A 24186-nucleotide genomic window follows, 5' to 3' on the forward strand; every position below is an offset into this window, starting at 1 on the left:
TTGGTTGGTTGGTTGGTTGGTTGGTTGGTTGGTTGGTTGGTTGGTTGGTTTTTCCAGAGGTGGTTTCTTTCTGTATCCCTGACAGACCTGGAACTAGCTTTGTAGACCAGGCTGGCCTGGAACACACAGAGATTCACTTGCTTTTGTGGTCCAGGTGCTGGGATTATAAACTCACGCACTACACCCACTGCCTGATATTGACTGGCATTTAATCCAACCATTATTGATATTCTGAATTTGTTGCTTATACAATTTGACTTGTCACACATGATTTGCAATTTCAAGGCTCCATCTAAAAGAAAACACAAGTTCATTTCTTGCATGCTTTAAGCTTTGGAAGTCTTTCGATGATAATTGTGAAGGGATATAATGAGACTGGTTCTGAAGGATGGAAGAAGCTGAGTGTGGAGTTGGTAATCCAAAACTATCAGTATTAAAGAGGAAAAGGAGAAGGCACAGAGCTGGTCATCAATTTGTCTGTCCTCCTCATTTCTCTCTAAAGTTTGCTCAGATTTCAGCCCTAGAGTGGGATAAAATAAGAGAAAAGAGGGAGTTGGTAGAAGAGCATCTCAATGGGCAAGTCTTTTGTTTCGTTGTCAGAAGGTATGTTGTTTTAAGCATTTAAAAAAAAAAGACTACATGCTGCATCTATAGAGAAAAGGTATCGATGGTGTCCATCTTTCCTTATACAAGACAGTCTGAAAACAGTTGCCCTGTGGCAACTTGTCTCCCGGTAGCTGACTCCTGTGCCATTCCTTTCTCTGAAGTCATAGGAAGAAGCAGGTTCTCGAGTTTTATTTTGGCTGAAGGCCTTTCAGTGATGTTTAGCCCCTGATCCAGATGCGAGAGCAAGCTGGCTGAGACATCCACCACTCCTTTGTTCTTCAGCACTGATTTTACTCATCCTACTGCTGGTGGGGAGGGTTATTCACTTCCTACCATTCCATATGGTCTGCTTCACTTGAAACTGCACACAGGGGAACACTGACAAGCAAACTGGAAGGGAGCCCATGGTTCTCTGTGAGGTTGTCTATGGAAAGGGGAAAGAAAAAGGAGATGCAGGCCTGGTGTAAGTATTAGGGAACTCTAAAAACAAATGGTCAAGTAGTATTGGGTGAAAAACAGAGAGACAGATATCAAGGAGGCAAAAAGAAAAACAGGGCAAAAGTGCTGCTGTGGAAGCCAAGGGAAGGGAGAGTTTCAAAAACCAGATAATAATTAAAATGTGACATAAGAAACAATGGCAGATTTTCCAACCTTAAAAGGGTAGAAAGTCCTAATATACACTACGAAACATGTAATTATTGAGGACATCACAATAAGCCACGTAAGTCAATCATACAAGAATGAGTATTAGATGATTTGTTTACATAAATTACATAGAACCACCAAACCCATGGAGACAGCAGGGTTGTGCTCCCCAGGGTTGGGTGACAAGGAGCTAAATCGGAAGTCAGTGTTGAGTAGGTGTGAAGGGTTTCAGTTTTGCTGTGAACAGGTAGTGGTTGGAGGCATAGCAACATGAATGGTCTTAGTGCCACTGAAGTGTACACTCAAAAGGTGGTTGAGGTGGCAAACGTTGTACTAGTATATTTTACCACAGATATTGTTGACTAAGGACAGATCAATTGGGCCCGATGCTGGTGAAAGTTCAGGTACAGGAGTGGAAATATCCTTGTTTTTAGTGTCATACAGGCTGCTGGTGACAAGAGTGAGAAAGATCTGCCTACATTCCAGATGACACCATCAGTCACATGTAAGGACCCATGCATACTTTCTGGCTTATAACTTACTTTCAGTGAGAGTGAGTCATGGCTGATTCAAGCTCTGCTCAGCTCCCATGATTAACCTCTTCCTTCTGTCTCTGCCCTCACTGATTCATTTCGTTCTCCCTTTGGCTACACACCTTATTTCATCATTTTTTCTAACTGAGGCTGAACAGAACTTCAATGTCTTGAATCCTCAAGTATTGTGTGAATAAGCCTTCACTCTGCTGGCCAAAATCTTTCCCCTGCTTCCAATTAATGAATGCTCTTCTTCCCAGGGCCTTCTCCCCAGATTAACTCCATTTGACTTCAAAAACTTCTTACCAGTGCTTTCATCTCCATAACCACTAAATTGCATTTAAAGAATAGTCACTTTTAATTCATTTGACAGTTATTATGAGCTTAACATTCTGTATCTATTTTCCTATTTCATAAACTTGATAGAGCCATTGTAGCACAGCAACTATTGTAATCATTGCTGAAGATACAGCCTGCCTCATAATCCAACGAGACAGTGTTTATCAAGCCTTGAACATGGAAGTTTATGACTTGGAGTGTAAAAAAAAAAGAAAAGAAAAAAGAAAGAATGGCCAAGAAAAAGTATCAGTCTCTATAGAATTATTTACAAGTCTTTGGGGAATGAGTACATCAGTCTATTTCAGTCGAAACTCTCAAACCACTGCTGATTAAATTAGGTACAGTGGGCATACATTCACCACCCTGGCAATGTTACAGAAGTTGTACATGCTCAAGGCATAACTGTCACAACAGAACTTTGCAGCACTCACTTGCTCAGCTCGTGTACGTAGTCTATGTTCCGCTATAAGTGGGTTACCCTGGCTGGCAAGATGGCTCAGCGGTTAAGAGTAGTAGATGCTATTGCAGAGGACTGGGTTTTGTTTCCAATAACCGCCCTCTGCTGCTGCCCAAATGGCTTACAACAATCTATAACTCCAATTCCAGGGGATCTGATATCCCTTTCTGGCCTCCATTGGCACTGAGCACAGATGTGGTACACAACACACATGCAATCAAAACATTCATACACATAAAATCCAAAATAAATATTTTTTTAATCAATGCTCTTTTCTCCTTTTATTAAACATGGATTTTTCTTTTCTCCTTTTTCTTTTTTATTAAACTTTTTATTTACTACAACTTATTCACTTTGTATCCTAGCTATAGCCCCATCCTTGCCCCTTCCAAATCCTGCCCTCCCTCCCTCATGCCCCTTCCCCAGTCCACTGATAGTGGAGGACCTCTTCCCCTTCCATCTGATCCTAGCCTATCGGATCTCATCAGGACTGTCATTCATAGTCTTCTTCTGTGGCCTGGTAAGGCTGCTCCCCACTCAGGGAGAGGTGATCAAAGAGCCAGCCACTGAGTTCATGTCAGAGACAGTCCCTGTTTTCCTTACTAGGGTACCCACTTGGACATTGAGCTGCCATGGGCTACCTCTGAGCAGAGGTTCTAGATTATCTCCATGTATGGTCCTTGGTTGGAGTATCAGTCTCAGAAAAGGTCCCTAGGTCCAGATTTTTTGGTTCTGTTGTTCTCCTTGTGGAGCTCCGGACACTTCCAGGTCTTTCTATCTCCCATTCTTTCATAAGATTCCCTGCACTCTGCCCAAAGTTTGGCTATGACTCTCAGCATCCACTTTAATACCCTGCTGGGTAGAGTCTTTCAGAGGCCCACTGTGGAATGCTCCTGTCTTGTTCCTTGTTTTCACCTTCTTCCAATGTCTATCCCATACGCCTTCCTAAATGAAGACTGAGCATCTTACCCAGGATCCGCCTTCTTGCTCAACTTCTTTAGGTATACAGATTTTAGTATGATTATCCTATATTATATGTCTGATATCAACTTATAAGTGAGTATATATCATGTGTGTCTTTCTGCTTCTGGGATACCACACTCAAGATGATCTTTTCTATTTTCCACCATTTGCCTACAAGTTTCGTGATTTCCTTGTATAAAAACTGCATGGTACTGGCATAGAAATAGGCTGGTGGATCAATGGAATTGAATAAACCCAGAAATAAACTGACACACTTATGGACACCTGATTTTTGACAAAGATGCCAAAACCATACAATGGAAAAAAGATAGCATCTTCAACAAATGGTATTGGTCTACCTGGATATCTACATGTAGAAAAATGGAAATAGATCCATACTTATCACCCTGCACAAAACTAAAGTCCAAGTGAATCAAAGACCTCAATATAAAACCAGACACACTAAACCTGTTAGAAGAAAAAGTGGGGAAGAGCCTAAAACTCATTGGCACAGGAGACAACTTCCTGAACAGAAGACCAACAGCACAGGCTTTAAGAGCAACAATCAATAAATGGGACCTCATGAAACTGAAAAGCTCCATGAGGAAGGAAGAAATACCGAATGGCAGAGAAACACGTAAAGAAATGTTCAACATCCTTACTCATCAGGGAGATGCAAATCAAAATGATCTTTTTGAGATTTCACCTTACACCCATTAGAATGGCTAAAATAAAAAAAAACTCAAATGACAACACATGCTAAAGAGGATGTTGAGAAAGGGGAAGCCTCTTCCATTGCTGGTGGGAATGTAAACTTGTACACTTTAGAAATCAATCTGGCGCTTTCTCAGACAATTAGGAAAAGTGCTACCTCAAGATCCACTCCTAGGCATATATCCAAAATATGCTCAAGTACACAACAAGGACATTTCCTTAACCATGTTCATAGGAGCTTTATTTGTAGTAGCCAGAATCTGGAAACAACCCAGATGTCCCTCAGTGGAGGGACAGATACAGAAATTGTGGTACATTTACACAATGGAATATTACTCAGCAATTAAAAATAAATCTTTTTTAAAAATCAATTTAGCTTATTTTCCCATTTCTATATTTTAACTGATGATTAGAAGACACACAATCAACTAAAGGACATTCCATGGGAGAAAAGGGCGACCATCGCTGTGCATTATTTACCCAATTACAGATGTATACAGTTATATCAATTTACTGTCAAAATGGAAAGGCAGAGCTCAGGCTGAAGAGACATGGTACATTAAAATGTGCTCAGTGCCTCTAGCCCTTCCTTCTGTCTGCTCCTCTCTCTGCACTCTATTGAGTTCTTTAAAGTTTCTTGCCTCTTATGTTCTCCGGTTGATCATCCCAACCCAATGTGATCTTGTAGTTGCTCATTGGTTCGTTCCACAGATACTTATTGAAAGCCTACTGTGTGCCAGGCATTGTTGTAGGCATCAAGGATAAATGGCATTGGAAAGATACACCTAAGATAGTCTGGCCTCTGTGTAGCTTAGGTTTTACATGGAGAGACAGACAAAACAAGTCTACGGTGAAGAAATAAGATAATCGGACCATGGTAGAGGAAACAAACAAGGTGCTGAGACAGAGAGTGATAGAGAGCCATCTGCTCCATGATGCAAGCCACGAAAGAACTCCACCAGCAGGCAAACAGATGCTCAGACCTACAGAAAGGGGAGGACTTAGATAGCCCAAGCACAGGAAGCAGTCTGTGGAGATGTCCTGAGGCAGCATGAATGTGTTGTGTGTAAGAACAGACCCTTCCTTCCTCTGTCATTTCAGAGCGTTTTATATCTTCCCTGAGGGTTAATAAAATTGGCTTTACTAAGATGCCCTGACACTCTCCTGTCCTGTTCTACACAGTAGTACTGATCAGCATCACCTTGAGGACAGAGACCAAGTCTAAATCATCCATGTTTTCTTTTACGATACACATGACAGTACCCTTCAAGTGTGCTTTATACATACATATATGGTATTAATTTTATAAGACTGCATATTGGGGCCATACTTATTAGTCTGCTACATGATTTTGAATGGATTACATCTAAATTGGACGGCTTGAGTTTCTCACCAGAGCTACTGTATCAGCCATACTTATTCTGAATGTGCTATAAAATGATACTGAGAGTTAGGGCATGACCTAATGTACTCCCCACAGGTTCCTTTGGGGTTTGGAACTCACACAGCTTGTGCTCCTGAACTGGTTAGCTACTTCCCATCGGAACCCAAGACTCATGTGATGCCTTGTGTTTCACTTTGCTGCTTGAGGGTTAGAGAACTTGAGGTCAGTTCAAGAATCCAGTGTGAACCGTGGCAGCCACATGTTTAACCATATGGTAGCAATACCTGTGTTTTTCTTTTTATTATATCCTTATTTTTCTTTTTATGATGGTTAATATCAATGTCTTGAGGCTTTGTGCAAAGCTTTACATGTGTTTTCTTACTTAATCTTCACAGCAATTCTGAATTGGAGCGATGAAAAAGGTCCAAGTTCTAGAGTAATGCTAAACACTACTGTCAGCAATGTGTAAGAGTGAGCGCCAAGCTAGGCATGGTGGTGCACACCTGTAATCCCAGCACTAGGAAGGCAGAGGCAGGTGGATCTCCGTGAGTTCAAAGGCAGCCTGGTCTACAAAGTGAGTCCAGGATAGCCATGCCTACACAGAGAAACCATATCTTGAAAAAACAATCAAACAAACAGTGTGAGTACCAGAGCTAGGATGGAACCTAGACGTTCTAACTTCTCCACTATGCTATATGTTAATGTCTGAAGACATAAGGTAGTGCCTCTTTTCTAATGTTTTGGCTGTGTATATAGGTGAGGTAGGCATACTTGTATAGATGTATGTTCCCCATGTATGCAAATGCACATGTGTATGCTTGCATGTGTATGTGAAGACCATAGGTTGACGTGGTACCTTTCTTGATTACTTTTCACCTTGTATATTGATGTGGAAAATCCCTCTCTGTCTCTCTGTCTTTCTCTCCAGAATTTTCCCATTTGTGTAGCTAGCCAGCTTGCCTTGGTAATCTCATGTTTCTGTTTCCCAAGTACAGGGCTTATAGGCAGGTGCCATGCCTGCCCCAACACCGGAATTTACACTCACTATTCGCTGAGCCATCTCTCTAGCCTCCCGAAGTGTTTGCCTTTAAAACAATGTCAGCTGAGCCTGGTGGACAGCACTCAGGAGGCAGAAGCAAGTAGATCTCTGTGAAGTTGAGGCCAACCTGATCTACACAGTGAGTTCAAGGACAGCCAGAGCCATACAGACAGAACCTGTCTTAAAATAAATAATAAAGGGCTGGAGAGATGATAGCTCAGGGGTTAAGAGCACTGGCTGTTCTTCCTAGAGGACCTGAGTTCAATTCCCAGCACCCACATGACACCTACTGTAACTCCAGTTTCAGGGGATTTGACACCCTCAGAAGACACTTACAAGCAAAACACCAATGTAAATAAAAAATAAACAAATTTTATTAAAAATATTTACTTTAAAAATTAAAAATAATAAAATTACATTTTAAAAATCAGAAAAAGAGGAAAAGTATGTACTTACACTTCATGTACATATGCCTTTTTATATGAAATACAGTCATTGTTAATGACCTCATGCCACATTCTGATTGGCAGTCATTATGAAACTCAGTCCTTTGAGTCCTCAAAATAGATGGGTAGAACTAAGTGATAGAGTGTTTGTTTTAGTGCATAATTAAAGCTAAAATCTGAGTAATTTTATTTTAAAATTTCATCTGAACACAGGATTGGATTAAAAAAAAAGCCTCAGATATTCAAGTGGAAATTGTGGGTCAGACCATTGCAGTAGGTTTCAAAGAGAGCGAGAGAGTTCCTGGCTGCATTGCAGTCGAATTCCTTAGGTAATATATGTCATGTTTTAATATAAGATTGGCTCCCAAATGGGAAGTAGATCATGAATTCCTGGCTGTCTCTGACATCCAGAGCCATGCTCATCGGAAGAATTTCATGTGGTTTAACACTTAAATAGCTCTGCATTGCCTGTCAGCCAAGATTGGCTTTACATTTTTATAGAGAAGATTTGTACAGAGAAGGAAATTATTAAAGTTTATTCCCAAGGCAAATGCTATCTTTGAGGGCTGTATTCAAGGCTCTCTTTTTTCCCCCACTCAGGATTTTGTCCTGACACTGGTTAGAAAGCATGGCTATTAATATATTGAGAACCTGTGTCTGGGGTGTGGGGAGATCCAGTGGTACTTATCTTCCTTCCCCAAAGCCAGAGGCAAGCAAGCTCAGTGGGAGAACCCGTTTCAGGAACACACAAAACCACAGCAGGAAATCCTCCCAAAGTGTTCACACTCATTTAGAAAAAGCAATAGCTTTTCATTTGCTGTAAGAACAGGTCCCCTCCTCCCCCCACTCTCCCTCCTCCCCCTTCCTCCAAGAAAACAGAGTCGCCTTACCAAACCAACTCAGGACTGGTAAAATGACAAAAACCAGATTATCAAAGGGCAATTCAGGCAGGGCTAGAATGCAGCACGGTGGGCTGTACTTTTCTTATCTGTCACTGAGATTACCTGGTGGTGTTACTGGGAGCTTGGACAGGGGAAGGAGTTTTTTGCAACTGATAAGAAAATTTCTCTCTTTCATTCCATAAAAGGAGTAATATAAAATGTAGAAGTGGGCTGTAGCACATTATCAAAGCAGTCAAGAGTCAGATGTGTAACATTTAGTAAGATCAAGAGCAGCAGGAAAAATATGCTTTCTGGAGATAAGGAAATGACGCCCGGCCCGTTGTAAGACTACAGCAACATAGGGAACAGCAGAAAGAGGGGTGAGTCAGCATCACTGAATGCCACATGCTTCAGGCATGTGCCCATCCGAACACAGGTTTGCTACATAGGAAGTGCAGGCTGCCCATGCCCTCAGTCCCACTGTGCTGTTGATGGGATGGAGAACAGTCCCTGGTGGGATTGGATTGATTTAAACATTACTCGTGCCACAAATTGCTGGACGGCTCAAACCTACTGAATGTTTACACTGCAATTGATTGAGTGCCTCACAATCTCTCCTTATTCTAGCAGTCAACAAGACACCTTACCAGGTACTTTACCAGGTACCCCAAAACTGCCAGGCATCATGCTGGGCTGGGAGGATTCGGAGATGAATGAAACTAGGAATTCAGAAAAGGAGGTGTGATAGACTCTTAGAAAAAAAAAAAAAAAAGATGTCTCAAACCTATCAAGTTCCTAAGGGCCTGTTGAACATTAAAAAAAAAAAAAAAATCATCTATTTATAATGCAAAGTTTTAAAGGCTTGGACTGCAAATGGGGACAACCATTCCTGCTAAGCATCCTGAAGGCAGAGCCCAAAGTCACATCATAAGATTTGGAGGGATATAGATTTAGAGTTAAGGGGACAAGATTCTTTTGAAATGTGGCACCTTCCCCCAAAATACTTCTATTCGTTTCTCTTTCAATTAATTCTACTACTCCCAGTATTCTATATTTGCCCTTTGAGACTCATGTTTTCTCTTCTTATTCTTAGCTTCTCACCCACATCTCTGATTCTTTCATGTATTGTGATAATTAAGAGCCCAAGCTCTGCAGTCAAAGACTTGTGCTTCAGAACAGTTGCCATTTGTATAGCACTGAGCTAGAGGCTGAGTCTTTCTGAGCCTTAAATTTATCACCCCTGTCACAGGGCTGTTAGGAAGAGTAAATGGAAGGCAGGTATCTTGGCTCAGGTCGGCAATCCCAGCACTCAGGAGGAGGAAGCAGGAAGATCTCTGTGAGTTTGAGACCAGCCTGGTCTACAAAGGGAGTCCAGAACAACCAAGGCTACACAGAGAAACCCTGTCTCAAAAAACAAACAAAAAAATAATAATTAGGGTAATTTATGTAAATGCCAGTCCACTTAGTTATATTAATAGCTAATATAACCATTTTAAGGATCTATCTATCTATCTATCTATCTATCTATCTATCTATCTATCTTCACACATCCAAATGGCACATAATCTTTTTGACTTCTACTTCTTTATTATTTCCAATATTCTGTTTCATTTTAATATGTGGCCCATTTTTATGCCAAAGATAACATTAAGGAAAAAAAAAACAGTAACAAATCGAATTTTTTTTGTTGTTTGGGTTTCATGATACACAGCTATAGTGTTGGAATTCAAAGGCTGAGGCAGGAAAATTACAAGGTCAATACTAGACTTGGATACAAAGTTAATTCAAGTCCAGAACTACATAGAGATAAGTTATTTTAAAGTACTTGTGTGTGTGCCTATGTGTGTGTGTGTTGGACACTCCGAATGCCCTAGTTATTTGAAATGGGGAGGAGTTACATTTTCACAATAAAAAAACCCAGCTGCAAACAGAACTTGGCGCATATAGCACTTGTGCAGCATTTGGCAACACACCTGGTTTTTCTGCTTTGATGAAGAAAGCAGCTCAGCCCCTCTGAGTCACGGCTCACACAGCACCTTACACGGTGCCTGATGTCCCTGCCAACAGTCCCGGACTGAGTCTGCCTAGATCGGCAGAAATCACAGCCATCGATTTCTTTAGACCCTAGACTTGGACTCACTGGCCTTGAAAGAGACAACCTTCAACATGTAGAATTCTCCATGGGAATTCATTCACACCTTGAAGAATTCTTCAGGGAGAAGGTGGTTTGTAAGTTTGATTTGTCAAGTCACATGAGTAAGGTTCAGCTTGAGTTGCTATTTTGGGAAACAGAGAGAGAGAGACAGAGACAGAGACAAAGACTGAGAAACAGCGACAGAGAGAGAGAAAAAAAATGAAGGAAGGAAAAAGCCAGGAGTGCTTTTGGCAAAGTTGCCACCAAAAGATTGATAAGAAAATACTGAGGACCAAAAACCTATTCTCACACTGCAGGAGAGTGACTGGTTCCACGGAAGAGCAATGAAATATGTCCACTTTTCAAGAGACGGAAGCCAATAGACATTGGAAACAGGTAGCACGCCTCTGAAAGCTAAAGAGGTAGGCCTCAAAACTGGACTCTGCATCATAGCTTTCTCCTGATGCTGCAGACATGGCAAAGATGGCTGAGTTTACGGACTTGAAGATAGAAGAAAAGAAGCACTGCACTCACTGAAAGGATTTTCTTAGTGAAATGAGAGTTCAAGAGAACTCTGTTGTGTGTGGACCCAGCCTATCCTTTTTGCTGTTATTAAAATTGGTAGATTCCAGACTTGGTGGCATTTACCTTTGATCCCAGAACTTGGGAGGTAGAGGAAAGCAGAACTCTGTATGTTCAAGGCCATCTTGGTCTACAAAGGGAGTTCCAGGCCAAAAAGACTAATAGAGTATCATTTTAAAAATTGTGTTCTAAAACAAATGACCACTATATTACCATCCAAGAACAGACCATAATTTCTTCTTACGTCAAACAACGGTAGTATTGATATTGAAAGTCATCTTAAGAAAAGAAGTTGGATTTTTCTTTCATATTTATACATCTGTATTCTTTTCCAATTGCTTCATTTGTGTAAGTTAGAATAAGGAGCCTAAATTTTTTTCTATGTGAAACTAATCTATTTTCAATGAGATCAAAATAAATGAATGTCAAATTTGATCAACCAATTGATCATCAAATTTCTGTGAATACCAACGTCTTCTGTTCCGAATGTATAGCTATCAAATTCTCCTCAGTTTGATTCCCTGCCTATTAGGACCCATGCTGGTTGCCAATTGCTTAGAGTATCATCCACCTTTCAGCCACCTATGGCATCTTGATCCTGCTTGTTTTTCTTCTTTGATGACAGATGTCCCAGTTTCAAATCCATAAGCAGGTTTAAGCATCTTAAATAAATAACAGTTGCCTTCACCTGGGCATGTCACTATTCTCTAAGACTAAAGCCCTGGCTTTTCCTACTGTGCCATTTTTGTCATTGTCTGAACTCTGCATAATGCCTTATACTAGAGTTGATAAATTCTTGTAAGCATATGCTGAAACAGACTCTCTTTCTTAAAGGTGAGGGGTGGAGCATCTAAATCCTTAGCCTTTTCATTTTGAAATATTTGAAGTTTTTAGATTTTTATTTTTCTTGAACTGATAAAACAGCAAACAGTTGAATTGAGATTTTTGACTGTTAACGACTAGTTCCTGTCCGCCATCTTGAAGACAGAGTGAGTTTTTATTTTTCTTGAACTGATAAAACAGCAAACAGTTGAATTGAGATTTTGACTGTTAACGACTAGTTCCTGTCTGCCATCTTGAAGACAGAGTGAGTTGTTTGAACTAAGTGTGCTATTGGTATAAGAACGGATGGACTCCAGCCAGACGTGGGGCATACTTCTTTAATCCCTGCACTCAGGAGGCAGAGGCAGGTGGATCGGTGTGAGCCTGGTCTACAAAGCAAGTCCAGGTCAGCCAAGGCTACACAGAGAAACCTTGCCTCACCAAAAAAAAAAAAAGAAGACTGAAAAGAGCAGCTGGACTCCTTCAAGCAATGCTAGATTAGTGGGTAAAATCAACGTGGATGGTTTGAGAATGTAGAGGAAAACAGAAATCCCCTCCCACAGGAAGTTCGTGGTTTCTAGCGGAAATGACTGTAGAGGCTGCAGCAGCCAGAGCAGATGCAAGGCTGTAGTTTAGTTTAGATCTCCCATGTGTTTCAAAGGCCTGTGCAATGTGGTAAAGGAACCCCCAGCTCTCTTCCCCCCACCACAACCCATGCTATTAGTAGCTGAGGCATAGCGGTCCCAGGGGCCATGCTCTCAACAGCTTTGGTGAGGTTCCTCCCTGTCTCTTCTTCCTTTCATGGCCAGGAGGTAAATGGTTTCCTCCTGAACGGGCACCCAGCGAGGTGTACTGCCTCCAACAAAGCTCTAAAGCAACAGAAGCAATCTCTCGTGAACTGAACCACTGTACGCCAACGCAAACCTTCCCCTTTCATAAGTTGATTTCCTCAAGTATTACTTGCTTGTCAACATCCTGGAATCTAGCAACGGAGAAAAGGAATCAAATGAACTGTGCGACTGGGCAGGAACCCAAGCATGTGATAAACCGTCCCCTAGCAACCACCCAGCATACTTTAGGGGAAACTTCAGAGAGATGTGGAAGAGGCCCTTGAAACGGGTTACAGACTTTTAGGATGATCGTCAAGACTCTTAGAAAGTGAATAAATGAGCCAGGCTTGGTGGCACACGCCTGTAATACCAGCACTCCGGGAAGCAGAAACAGGTGTATCTTTCTGAGTTTGAGGCCAGCCTGGTCTACAAAGAGAATCTAGGACAGCCAGGGTTCTTGTTAAACAAAGAAAGCCTGTCTCTAAAAAAACTAAAAAGAAATAAATAGAAATAAAAAAGAAAGTGAATAAATGCTTTTGATCGGTAAAGATGGTGATATAAATCTACTTGAATACTCTTAAAATGTGTTTACATGAGAGGGTTGGGCATGGTGACACACACCTGTAATCCCAACAGGCTTGAGGCAGAAGCAAGAGGATCCAAAGCTCAGGGTCATGCTTCCTCACATAGAGAGTTTGAGGCCACCTTGGGGTACAAAAATAAGACTGCACCCATAAAATACAATAAAGTAAAACAACAACAACAACAAAAAATAAGTAAATACAGCTAGAAAGAAATACTGGAACACAGTAAGCTACTGTGCTGGAGTTTGAGGCGTTATGGGTGGTTTTACTTAATTTCTTTTTAGAAACTTTTGTATCATCGTTTTAAACGCCTTTACCAAAAAGGAGGCAAAAGGAAAAAAAAATTAATCAAAATTAGTCATAACGTAAAAGAAAAATTAAAACGTTTATTAGAATCTCTGTCTCTCTTTTTTGTTTGTCATTCCTCCTTTACTGTTCTTTCAAAGTTGACTTTCAACCTTCCTCCAACTCCTTCTCTATTCATTGCCTTTTTGAGTAAAACGGATCACGCCCCCTCAGGCTAAATGATGGCACAGTTTGAGTCTTTGTATTTTGTTGGCTCCATGTCTCCTGTGCGAGCCCTTCAGACTTGCCTAAATCTGAATTAGAAGTATTTGACCTACAGAAAGAGCTGAGATGCCCAGTTTTAAAACAGCAGAAGGCACGAGTCAGATGCACAAGGAAAGCTAGTCTTACCCCGGTGAGCGAAACCTGGACCGTCAACGGATGAGATCGAGGCTTTTGGAAGAAGGCTGGGAACTCTCCTGCAGAAATTGGAATAGAGATGTCACATTAATAGCCTTATAAACAAAACTAAGTTTACTTTTGAAGATTGCTTTAAGATATACTGTTAGGAATTCATGGAGATAGCTCTTCTATGAAATAGAATGCTTAACAATAATAAAAAATTAATCTTATTAAATATAAACACTTGACCAAAATTCTATATAACTCTATAGTTATTACGTGATTTTTTAAACAGTGTAGGCAATAGCCAAGTAGCTCTTTTAAAACTGCAGTTTTCAAAGTACTGCTAAGTAGCCAAGACTCATAAAAAAAGACACACCCCATGCACAATTTGGCAAAGGATTTAGAGGTGCCATGGAGAGTCCCAGTTGATTACACCTCATTTTTCATCTTCTGTTTATCAGAAGAGAGGGACTGCCTTTCACTTCACATATGATTCATTTGCTGTTTTTTTAAAAAATTGAAATATTTAACAACTGAATAACTATTTTAAAAAATTGGCTTCTGAAACAAATGCATCCAAAGAGATAGAAAGAATATAAATAGCCTGCCTTTCAAGTTCTGTTTAGTGAGTGCTAGGATATTTGGTCGAAGTCCATGTATTGCATGTTGTGAAGCCAGAGATGATCACTTACGCTACTTATGCATTCTCCATTACACTATGCTATATTCTTTGAGTCAACAATGAGGGAGGCTTTGATTTTCTCTTGCACCATCTCTGCCAGCTTGAAGTTGTCCTCCCTGGTTCCAATAGTGCAGACAAACTTTCACCTTAAGGTCTTGATTTTCTCTGAACTATGGCTGGGCCTTCTTTCTTGATATACTCTAAATCCTTGAGCACTGATACTGTCTAAGACTCTTCCCATTTTTCACTTACCATTCCCAGTATGTTGAACAAAAAGTCATTCAAGAAAGACTTGAATGTAGCAGAGTGCTGTGGCACACACCTTTAATCTCAGCACTTGGAGGCAGAGGCAGGCGGATCTCTATGAGTTCGAGGCCAGCCTAGTCTACAAAGCAAGTCCAGGACAGTCAAGGCTACACAGAGAAACCCTGTCTCAAAAAACCAAAACCAAATCAAAACAAAACAAAACTACATTGGGGAACTAGAACAGATCCTAAACCAAAGATTGCGTGAGTATTTCTGCTAAAAATAAAGATGTATTATTTTTCTTGAGAATACAGTGTATAGAAAGCAGGTAAAAGGTGTTAATATGATTCAGTCTCCTGACAACAAAATCTGCACAGATCACAACTGGATGTTTTTCCTTTATTTATATTAGTTATCACAGATCCTTCACACCCTGAAATTTAATGCTAACATTATGATGGATAATACGCGAAAATATAAATATCTGTGTATTCTGTCTGAATAGAACTGCTAATCATCCAAGGAAATGTTTATTCTTCTCCGTTTCTTTTCTGTTAAATATTATAGCACTTCTCCGCAGAAGACAGATTATTTCTCTGGAGTACTGTAAACTTAGGTCTCTGCCTTCCTCGATGCATTTTCATCAAAGTGTTTTTCCATGACTTTTATAGTCGCGATGTGCAGGAGTGGAAGGGAGGACACTAACGTTTATTCATTGCTTGCTGAGTGCCAAATACTGTGTTAAGCACCTTTATATTTAGCATCTTGTTGAGAGGCCTTATATGCCCGTTTTGTGTAGTAAGAGATGAAAGCTGAAGATGGCAACCTCCCTCAGTGGCACACAACAGACAGTGGAGCCAAGCCCTAAAACCAAGGCTTGTAGAAATCCTGTAGAAATTTCTATCACATCATGCTAAAACCTTTGTGAATATTTGTGAAAATGAAAACAAACAAACAAACAAACAAACAAAAAACAATACCCTGGTGTATTTACCACATCCTGCCTGGAAGTAAATAGAAAATCAAAAAGGAAGAAAGCAGGATGCATTGAGGGACGCCCGGGGACCATAACAATGCAACAATGGCGCTGCTTACAACAACGTGGATCATTCACACACAAAGTATTTTCAGATAGACTACACTGTTTTACTTTTTAATCACCAGAAAGCCATTATCTTTAAACAGTATTTCAAACAACAACAACAAAAGAGACTTTATAAGATGTCTTGGTAAGTCCAGGTGTATGAGAGGTAATAGTGAATTATTTAGTATGCCTGATGCCTTCCAATCAAACCAGAACTGGAAGATAGGTGATTTTATGAGTTCTAAAAATAAAAAAAAAGTTCTAATTGTAATTGGCCTAATAGCATTGGGTATCAGGGTGTCTCCAAGAAACAGGGTAGCCTACCCAATGACAACTCCCTCTGGACTCTCAGGGGATACCCCATGAGTTGCACAGATCATACATACTTCAGGTCACACTATGAGAAGTGGAACTATTTATATTGCATAAACACATGGAGTGAATGTTATTTCAAGCTGTTTGGGTGATTTCCACACTGAGGAGCTTTCAGGAGAAGTGGCTAACCGTTGCTGAATTCTAGCCGAGGGCAATGTTTTATATAGGGTTAAGTAGTTTTCACACGTGCCGGGCTCACAATTGACCGCTGCTGCACTCATTTGCACTATGGAGAGATATCTGTCACAAGAGTGCAGGCCATGCGTGTAGCTGTTAATAGCCTCTCCTTTGACCCCAAGCTTAGAAACCATCCAAGGAAGCTTTCCTTTTCAACGCGGCCAGAACACCCAGGCTTGTACACACAGGTCAGGCGATCGTGGTTTTTGATTATCCTTTTCTCTTTTTTCACAGTTCTGCTCAGGCATGATCATGTCCCATAAACTGCATACATCTCAAGTGTCACATATGATAAATTTTCCCATTAAACATCCACACAATGATTTTTTTAAAAGGCTAAAGAACAAGACGTTTTATAATGTCTATGGATGTCTTCATGCCCTTTTATAATCTTTCCTTTCTCTAGATGAGGAAACTACTATTTTGCATTTCATATACTTTTATAAAAAAACAAAACATAATCATATGATGTGGGAGCTGGAGAGAAAGCTCAGTCAGTATAGTTCTCGACTTGAAACCTTCAGGACCTGAGTTCAAGCCCTAGCAGGCAAACAAACAAACAAACAAAAAGGTGAATACTTACCATCCAGCACTGGGGAAGCAGAGACAGTGGATCTTTGAGTCTTGCTGGCCAGCTAGCTTAGCCTCCTTCATGACTTCCAGGCCAGTGAGAAGCCCTGTCTCAAAACAAACAAACAAACAAACAAGTGGTAGACAGAGCCCAAGAAATGACACCCAAGATTGTTCTTTGGCCTTTACATGTATCTAAACCCATGTGCACATGTAGCCTTTCACACATGTGCGTGCATACACATGAATATACATATACATATAAAATATAATCACACAGTATTTTATCTATCTATCTATCTATCTATCTATCTATCTATCTATCATCTATCTACCCCCCTATCATCTATGGACCTATCTACCTACCTGTCATCTATATATCTACTTTGTATCTTATAGTTTGCCTTTCTTCACCCAATAGTTGCTGCATGTATTGATAAAGCCCATTCTTGTTCTTATTGTTGTTTTATCTGATCCGTTCATTTGTCTATTTTTGCATTTCACCCTACTCTCTTTATCAATATTACTTTCTCCAAGTTTCAGTTTTTAACAATATTCTTGGTGTAAACTCGGGGATAGCAGATACTTGTAGTCTTTGACTACCCTATACTTTTTTCCCTCTTTGGTTAATAGCACTTTTTTTTTTCTATCCTTCTTCTGCATCTTCTCCATTCTACCTATTAGGATGGAACTCTTCTGATTCAAACATGGCACATGACCACTCAATCTGGTTATCAGTCACTCTTGGGATTTCTTGAATGGAACTTCCTCGCTTTAGGTTGGGAATTGTGTTAGTCACTGTTACACTACTGTGGTGAAAACTCCTGTGGTTATCAGCTTACGAGGAAGAAAGGTTTACTTTTGCCTCTTGATATTACATCTGTTAATCCATGGGTATTTTGCCTCTTGGTATTAAACATGTTAATCTTTGGGTATTTTGCCCTGTTGCTTTAGGCCATGGAAACATGGAATATGATGGCGATGGCGGGAGCACAAAATCAAAGAGGCCTGTCCACATCATGGTGGCTAGGAAGGGAAGGGAGAAAGAAGAAAACTTTTTTTTTCCTTTTTTTTTGAGGGAGAAGTTCTCAAAACTTCTTCTGGAAGCTTCCACCGTCTCCTCAAAGCACTAAAGGCTGACAATCAAACCTCTGGTCTGTGAGCCCCTGGGAGACGCTCACCCAGACTGCTGGAGAAATAATGAGCATGTGACCCTGGTCCCTGTGAACCTGGAAAGAAAGAGTTTGATAGCACAGGCTTGCGATCTCAACTGCTTTGGAGGTTGAGGTGGGAGGGTAACAAGTTCAAAGACAGCCTGGGCAACTTAGGAAGACCCCATCTCAAAATAAAAGTTGAGAAGTGAGCCTAAAAACGTAGTTCAATGGTAAAGTGCCTGTCTCGCATATACAAGGCCCAATGTTTCATGCCTAGTGCTATAAATAGTAAACAAACAACACACACACACATACATGCACACACACGGGTTTGGAGGGGGGCAGATGAGAACCAGAGCAAATGTATTGAGAACTAGGCTGACCTCATGGGACTAGCTGATGGGACAGGCTGGTCATCCCTAGCTGTTTAAATTTTAATTGGGTGAGGCTGCTGTATCCACTTGCCTACTTACCAGAATGCCTTCTCTTTTCTTATTTAGAGGAGAAACTCTCTTCCTGCTATCTACATGTCCATCATTCAGGTAATTTGGATTCTTTCTTGACTCTAGGGGCCCACAGCGACAGCCACTGAGTCAAGCTGGCTAATTTGAGCCACCGTCCGTCCTCCTGGGTACTGCTTTCCTTTCCTCTGATAGATGAAGCCAGATGTAAAGAGCTACCCAGATTGCAGCCATTGGTTGGTTGACCTAGTGGGGAATGAGCCAAGGCTGCCAAAGGCTGAATGGAAAGGAGAGAAACCAGGTGACATTCTGAGAGCTGTTGGTTAAGTTATCTCTGAGGCTTAGACAAACCTTGGCCCAAATCTTCTTTTGGTAACAGTGTTCTTGTGATGGAGCAATTCACGCAGTGTATGACGTTATCTTATTTAGTCCTTGTAACCTGGTGGGTATGTTATTAGAGTTCAGGTTTACATGTGGGAAAGCTCTTGGTTAGGTAACCTATCGACTGGTCCTGGTGGCAAAGCTGAAAGCCTGATCCGATGCAATCAACTGCAAAGCATAATTGCTGCAGTAGTGCCCCAGGCTAGACCCATGACCTGCTCAGCTTTGTGTGATTTCTAGCCTTTTCCCAGACGTGAAATTTAACGTTTGTGGCGCTATTCCCAAAAATATCTTTATAAGGTTTGATTCTCTTTCTCTTTTCCACCTACTCCTTGAGTTTCTTTTCCTCTAATCTCTCTAAATACCAAATGTTTTCTCTGGCTTCCTCTTCACAGCTGGTTGATTTTAAATGATCCTGGATCACTGTTAGCTTGGGCATGAAAGTTAGTTTACTGAAAACATGACCTTTTGACAAATGGTCAAAGATTGGAAGATTTCAAATGGTTTGATCAACTACCATGAAAGCAAACAACTGCTCCCTGCTTCATCTCATTATTTAAAAAAAAAAAAGAAAGAAAGAAAGAAAAGAAAAGAAAAAAACAATATTAATGTTCATTGATTATTTTCTCCTGGGAAGATTGCCAATCACAACATTATCCTTCATGTTCCCAACAGGGAAAATGGATGCTTCCCAGCTCTTACTTTTCAACCATATTTAGTAAAAGAGACAACTTGGGGCTGGAGAGATGGTTCGGGGCTAAAGTGTTTGCACCAAAAAGCTTGAGGACCGGGAGTTCAGATCCCCAGATCCTGAAGCCTGTAATTCTGGCACTTAGGGTCAGAGACCTAAGGCTCTCAGAGGCTGACCAGCCAGTCTAGCTAATCACGGGGCCTCTGTCTAAAAAAACTAAGGTTGATGAGCTGGGTGATAGTGGTGTGACATTTAATTCCAGCACTTGGGAGGCAGAGGCAGGCAGATCTCTGAGTTTAAGGCCAGCCTCTTCTACAAAGCGAGTTCCAAGACAGCCAGGGCCTATGCAGAGAAACTGTATCTTAAAAAACAAACAAACAAATAAAAATGTGAGCTGGGTTTGGTGACACATAGCTGTAATCCCAGCACTCAGGGAGGCAGAGGCAGGTCGATCTCTGTGAGTCTGAGGCCAGCCTGGGCTACAAAATGAGTCCAGGACAGCCAAGGCTACATAGAGAACCCCTGTCTGTGTAAAAAACCAAACCAAACCAAATCAAACAAACAAAAACAACAAAAATCCCCAACCAATCATCAACAACAAGACCTAAAAACAAACAAAAATGTGGAGAATGTTAGAGGAGGAGCCTTTTTGTTGGCCTCTGGCCTCCACAGGGCCAAGCACACATACACACACACACACACAAAATACATAAACACCCCAAAAGTAGGGAAGAGCTTGTTAAAACTGGCATCATCCTTCTGTTTGTAGTGTTTACTTCAGGCAGGTTCTCCTGTAGCCCATGGTGACCTCAAGTTCAAAATGAAGTATGAGCCTGAGCTTCCAGTCTTTCTGTTTCCACTTTCCTGGCATGCTCTACCATACCCTAAACTTTCAATATATTTTATCTGATTAAGAGCCCACCTCTGTTTTATTCTAAACTGAGTATTGGTGTACATAAGGGAAGAAAAAAGGAAGGAGGAAGAACAACTTATTTAATGCCTCCTTAGTCTCAATATAGCCTTTCGGGGAGCCACACTAGAAGCCAGGAGCCGAGCGTTTCCAAAGCATTCTGCCAATAACTAAAGAACAGTTTCATTTCTGCCCGCTTTGCTCAGTGACTTTTGACTCTCTCCCCAGAGTTTCCATGTCTGCCGCAAGGATGCTGCTCTTTGCGGTTAGGAGAGCTTGGCCTATGTCTCAGAGCCCCTCCCAGCTTTCAGTACATAAATCTGCAGTGACTTTCTACAAGAGAAGGAACGTGGCATTTCCCAAGAAAATTTGAACTTGGAATTCTTCCCAAATCCCTCTCCTTCACCAAGCAGTGCTAGGTTTTTTTGTTTTGTTTTGTTTTGTTTTCTTTCTTTCTTTTTTGTGTGTTTGTTTTAATCACATAACATATTTAACTACATTTTGGAAAACATTCAAAGTTAAAAATTGTTTTACAGCCAGGTGTGGTGGTGCGTACTTTGATCCCAGCACTCAGGAGACAGAGGCAGGTGGATCTCTGAGTTTAAGGCCAGTCTGGTCTACAGAGTGAGTTCCAAGAGAGCCAAAGGCTATGTAAAGAAACTCTTTCCAACAAACAAACAAAAATTATTTTACAAAGCCGGGCATGGTGGCACATGCCTTAATCTCAGGACTTGGGAGACAGGGGCAGGTGGATCTCTGTGAGTTCCAAGGCCAGGCTGATCTACAGAGTGAGTTCCAGGGCAGCCAGGCCTAGACAGAGAAGCTGTGTTTCGAAAAACAAAAACAAGAAGAAAACAAACAAACAAAGAAAACACCAAAACAAAGAAAACAAAACAAAAAGAAAACCCCAAAACAAACAAATAAAAATTATTTTACAAGGTAAAGGAAAGAGATAATCCCTAAAAATTGCATACTAAGTGAAAAGGTCAGTAAGCACTTGCTGAGTGACACAAGGAAAGAGCTGGTGCCTTACTGAGTTAGCCTCTGCTCATCTTTATGTTTTTTCTTCATCTTAGACACCAGAAGTACCCTGTCACCTCCTTCCTTGACTTATTACCATTGCTGTTTGATTTTCTTTGTCTCTCCTGTTTATGCATTAACCTATTGGTTTCCTAAGAAATCTGTGTGTGTATTGCTTTTTTTCACCAACAGAGTACAAGGGCAAAAGTATCTCTACCTATGCATTTTTAAGGTCAAGTATGGTAACTGGCCCATGTTAATCTTTAAGGGCTAGCAATGTACCTGGTCCAAATGGTACAGTTAAAAAAAATTTTTTTAAAGGAAAGAACAGACCAACCAAATACATCTAAACTCTAAGGATCAAATTCCTAATATAGAGTTATGGTAGGGAAGATATTCTTTAGCAGAATAACCTTTTGTTTCTAATGGGCTCATTCCAGTCCAATGATGTGACGGAAGAATTACAGATGCTGCAACTCAGGGTGCAATTATGTAGACTTCCTTTTTACTGTTTCGAATATTTACTAAGAGAACAAAAAAGCACAAATTGCATGTTAAAATAAGGCAAGCATGTGAAAATGTTTGGTGTAAAAGCAGGTCATGTATAAAAATATTTTTTTCTCTAATTTACAAAATAACTCTGAAAATGATGCTAGCTCTTTTCATATTATAAAATTGCTTGGACACATGTTAAAAATCATTAACTGCTGTTTAAAAGTGCATACCTTTTTTTTTTTTTTTTCTGTTGTTTTGGGTTTTTTTTGAGAGAGGGTTTCTGTAAGTAGCCCAGGCTGTCCTGGAACTCACTCTGTAGACCAGGTTAGCCTGGAGCTCACAAAGATCCACCTGCCACTGTCTCCTGAGCAGTGGGATTAAAGGCCTGTGCCACCACAGGTGGGCTGGGCTGAATCTGCACACACACAAACATACACACACACATATATATTTAAAGGGAGGAATTTTAGTTACGTTCATTCTTACAAAGTAAGGAAGTGTCAAAGTATTTGTAGAGAGTAATGATTGTTACCTATGGCTTTGGTAATTTTGGAGACCCATCTGACTGACATGTATGAACCTTAGTAGTTGTAGAAAACATATCCAACTTTGCCCAACAAAGTAAGAGAAAGAAGGTAGCAGGATGCATTTTCAAGGAAAAACTATTTGCCCAGCAATCAAAAAGGATATTATTCAGAAGTCCTTAGGAAATAATGAGATTTGAAATTGGATTTAAAATGTATTGTGCACTTCCCAGTGTTGAGAACGGAAAAACAAAACAAAAAACCAACCCTCTCCCTATAGGCCTTTTGTATGGTTAACTTTTTCTTGTTTAGGGACGCCCACATCCGGGCCCCATTGTCTTCTTTCAGTTCTCTCATTATTTCCCTCTGGGGATCTAAGTTTGTTTTTACTTTATGCTTCTATCCCTACTTGTGGTAAGAAATGGGCCATTTTAGTCAACACACTCGCTTAGCTGTTCCTGAACTGCAAAAGAAGAAAGGAAAAAGATTTGCAGAAACTAGGCCAACCTTTTTGGCCCGCCTCTTCCAAGACACCGAACCCAGCTCACTGCAACAGTAGCCCTTTCTGGTTCTTCTTATAACATCGTATCGATCCTCTCATAAGGCTCCGTTTTATTGTAGCCATTGATAATCTGCCATCCGAGCTGGACTCCAGCGTTTCTGACCACCCAGCAGAGTGCTTTAAAAACAGCGCGGCTTAAATCCAAGCACCGTGCGTGGATGATTACGGCACTAGCACCACGCAGCCAGCCACAGAAGAAAAGTTGCAGCAATCGACCGGGACTTTTCTGTGTGGGTCGTCTGACACCAACTCTCAAAAGCCAGGGCAGGGCGTAGAGTAGGGACCGGAATACTTCAAGCAGAGTTTTATCGCTGTGAGGGCACAGCTGAGGGACTGATTTACGGTGACCGTTTCCCACGAGTCCGTGTAGACAGGTACAGGTACAGGGCAGCTTTCGGTCCACAGCGAGGGTCTCCCGCTCGACCACTGTGTCTGCAGTCAGGCCCGCGGCGCGAGTTCCCCGGGAACGCCCCGCCCCTCTCAGGCCCCGCCCCGGCCCTAGGCCCCGCCCCCGAGCAGGGTCCCGCCCCTCCCCGCCGCCGCCGGCAGGGGTCGCGCTGCCCCAGGCGAGCCGTGCAAGCGGGGGTGGGGAAGCTCCCGCAGCCGGTCGCTCTTCGCCGCCGCCGCTGGTTGGATCGTTTCAATAAAAGTCTGTTGTTTTTTTTTTTCTTTTTTCCGTCCCCCCCTCCCCACCCTCTCGCTCGCTCCGGGGAACAGGCGGAGGCGTCAAGCCGCAGCCTCCGAGCGAGAGAAAGCGCGGCGCACGCAGACGAACGAGAGCGGCGGCCGCGGTCTCCCCGAGCGCCCCGCGGTCCGGCAGCCCGCGTCCCGCCGCCTCGCTCCGGCCCGGCTCCGCGGCCGGGACTACTGGGCCGTCCGCGCGGCTCCGCGGCCCGGGAGCCATGTTGAGCGGGGGGCTCGGCCACGCGTGAGGCGGCCGGCGGCCCTCGCGGAACGGAAGGCGCGAGTGGGGCGGGGGAGGCCCGAGACGCCTCGGCGCGTCCGCCGCCGCCGCCGGACCTGCATCCGCTCGCCCTGCGCGCCCGCCCGGAGCCCGCGGGCGCCGCACTTGCTGGTGAGTTGGCGGCGGGGCCGGGCGGGACCGGGACGCCTGTCAGCCGGCGGCTCGGGCGGGGACGGCGTCGGCCGCGGGTCGGCGCGCGGCGCGGGCTGCGGGAGCGCCGAGCCGGTCGGCGCGGTGGCGG

The 24186-nt window shown here is 42.1% G+C and overlaps 1 protein-coding gene and 1 long non-coding RNA gene across 3 annotated transcripts in view; one reads left to right on the forward strand and one right to left on the reverse strand.

Annotated features, from left to right (window-relative positions):
- LOC129691769 (uncharacterized) overlaps positions 1 to 23412 on the reverse strand; it is a 60198-nt gene extending 36786 nt beyond the window's left edge. Inside the window, exons 1-3 of the long non-coding RNA XR_008722554.1 lie at positions 22927 to 23412; positions 16797 to 16890; positions 13656 to 13723 (exon numbers count right to left, since the gene is read on the reverse strand). This is a non-coding gene — a long non-coding RNA (uncharacterized LOC129691769). The remainder of the gene's footprint in view (positions 1 to 13655; positions 13724 to 16796; positions 16891 to 22926) is intronic.
- Positions 23413 to 23703: 291 nt separating this feature from the next.
- Positions 23704 to 24186, forward strand: part of Cdk17 (cyclin dependent kinase 17) — a 79033-nt gene continuing 78550 nt past the window's right edge. For both annotated transcript variants that reach the window (XM_055627828.1, XM_055627827.1), the window contains exon 1: positions 23704 to 24056. The gene's annotated coding sequence lies outside the window, so the exon portion shown is untranslated. The remainder of the gene's footprint in view (positions 24057 to 24186) is intronic.

The sequence above is a fragment of the Psammomys obesus genome, unplaced genomic scaffold (assembly GCF_907164565.1).
Source record: "Psammomys obesus unplaced genomic scaffold, mPsaObe1.curated_primary_1811, whole genome shotgun sequence".
In the NCBI taxonomy this organism is placed as follows: Eukaryota; Metazoa; Chordata; class Mammalia; order Rodentia; family Muridae; genus Psammomys; species Psammomys obesus.